Consider the following 2,500-nt stretch of genomic DNA (forward strand, 5'->3'; position numbering starts at 1 on the left):
ATAAAATGTGATGTGAATGAAGTTAGGGTTAGTTATAATTATGATGTACTGCATCGTGAGGTGAAATGTGAGTTTTAACCCCTTAAGCCCGAGCGGTCCGGTACCTGCCATAAATTGATCAATACAGTCCGTATTAATTTATGTAGCGTTTTTTTTCAAATGTATCCAAGAGTAAATACCCTAACCCTATGAAAACAGCAGTCAAAGTGTATATTTTCAGCACAACGTTTGTTTACCAATGATTTTAACTTTTTAAGTGTTATGAGTTTATAGAAATCTCAGCGCATTGAGTCGGAAACCGGCGGATATTGATGCGAGGAAATGTCACAGTCAAACGTGAGTGTAATCCTTTGAAAGAAGAGACCCAGGGCCTTCGATGGACTTTTGAATTTCATAAAACTAGACTACCCTGTCAAATGAAATAATTTTTCAACGTTATTTTTCATGATTATGTCTCACAGGGTCGAACAAACCTGAACGTTATTGCCATAAAATAGAATGCAGTTTGTTTCTTTACCTTTCTGTGAACGTCTAGAAAAAAAACGTGTCTCGATCTGATAAAAAATGGCAGAGCATTTTTCATTACAAAAAAGTAACTGTAAGCTACTTCCTATAATACCGCACCGCTGCCAATATTTCCCAGTGTAAAGTTATCCCAAAGTATCGCCCTTGCTGCATTAATAAACCCTGTTAAGCCTTAAGGTCCCCCTATAGGGGGACCCTGCTTTTCTTTATCATAAATCGATCAATAGAGACTGTATTAGATCCCCAATTATCATATCATGGGGTATCATTGGAAAGCCACACTCATTGGCTACAACCCTGTGCAAGGATTTTCAAGATCGCCAAATGATTGACGGAGCTAGAGCCCCGGGAGTCGGGGGTGGTAACGTGTACTTTTGCGTACTTTGGGGCACGCCTCACATATCGGCATGTAACTCGAGAACCGCTGAACGGATTTTGTCACCTGAAAGGGCAACTGACAGGCAACAAATAGGGCTTTAATTCTATCTATATAATGTATTAAAAGAAATGCACACCCGAGCCACTAGAGGTCGGCAAAAATCGTCCACATGTGGGCCCTTGGATGTTAATGTTTTAAAATATTTTTTTTGTAGCCAATAGTAAAGACCATAACCCTATCAAAAACAGTAGTCAAAGTGTATATTTTCATTTTTACTGATGTTTTATACGATTTATCGGAAATACGAATTTATCGGAAAATGCTAATTATCGTAAAAACCGCAAAAAAAAAATTCAACCCTGCCATTGGAAAGAGGAGCATTTTCCCTATCCATAGATGTATGATTTGGCCATAATAAGGTCAAGGTCAAGTTCAAGGTCAAATATGAATTTATAATTAAAATCGATTATCATTAATTACTGTATCTACAAATCCTTCTGTTTAATCATCTTCCCTTTATTCATTTGCTTAGATTTTCTGTACACATGATCTCAATAAGGTGGTGAATGAGCTCAGTGAGCATTTTCTCGTACCCCGCAGATTTAACATGATCAAAGATGCAAAAATCATAAATCATAATTTATATTCTCCTTTTCTTCATTACAATTTACTCAGCCTAGTAACAGACACAATATTTCTGACACTGGAAATACATACCCCCAGGTCCCTAGATGTTCCTAGATACCAAGAACATGCAAATTGACCTTGCAGAAGTGGAGCAATCTTCCATTTACTTAGGCATGTACCTTTAGGCGAAATATTCCTACAGCTTAATCGCCGAAGCGCATAATCGTCTTTATTTTCATAGAGGATTGAAATTATAATAATTTGTTTAATTGCGTGTGAGGACTGTACAAGGTGGCAGAAACCACTGGATGACACAGCAGTAGAGGCTGCTCTAAGTGGGAAAAAACATTACAACCATTCTTTGTTGTCAGTCATTCTGTGTTGTCAGTCATTTTCCAGTGACTTCAAATATGAAAGAAAAACAATGACCTGTATGACAAACTCTTAGATAGGCCCACAGATTACCCCCTATTCAAAGAGAATAGGGGGTAATTCAATACCATAGTCCCCTCCATACTCATAGCCAAGCTCAGGGACCTGGGCTTGGGCTATGACCTCTGCCAGTGGGTCTTGGACTTCCTGACTGGCAGACCCCAGGTGGTGAGAGCAGGCAACTGCACCTCCTCATCCATCACCCTCAACATAGGGGCCCCCCAGGGCTGTGTTCTGAGTCCCCTCCTCTACTCCCTGTACACACACGACTGTGTGGCTCAGCGGAGTAGCAATACAATCGTCAAATTTGCTGACGACACAGTGGTGGTGGGCCTGATCTCTGCCAACGACGAGAGGGCCTACCTGGAAGAGGTCAAGGTCCTGGCGGGATGGTGCCAGGAAAACAGCCTCTCCCTGAACGTCAGCAAAACAAAGGAGATGATTGTGGACTTCAGGAGGTCGGGGGTCAAGGACTACAGCCCCCTCAGCATCGACGGGGCACCGGTTGAGAGAGTCAACAGCTTTAAGTACCTCGGA

The 2,500-nt window shown here is 41.2% G+C and overlaps 1 protein-coding gene across 3 annotated transcripts in view; it reads left to right on the forward strand.

Moving 5' to 3' along the window:
• The window catches only part of LOC311228793 (gap junction beta-2 protein-like), a 42,888-nt gene that overhangs the window by 1,429 nt on the left and 38,959 nt on the right, over nucleotides 1–2,500 (forward strand). The gene's annotated exons all lie outside the window — the stretch shown is intronic.

Source organism: Notolepis coatsorum (assembly GCF_963971535.1).
Source record: "Notolepis coatsorum genome assembly, chromosome: 1".
NCBI lineage: Eukaryota > Metazoa > Chordata > Actinopteri > Aulopiformes > Paralepididae > Notolepis > Notolepis coatsorum.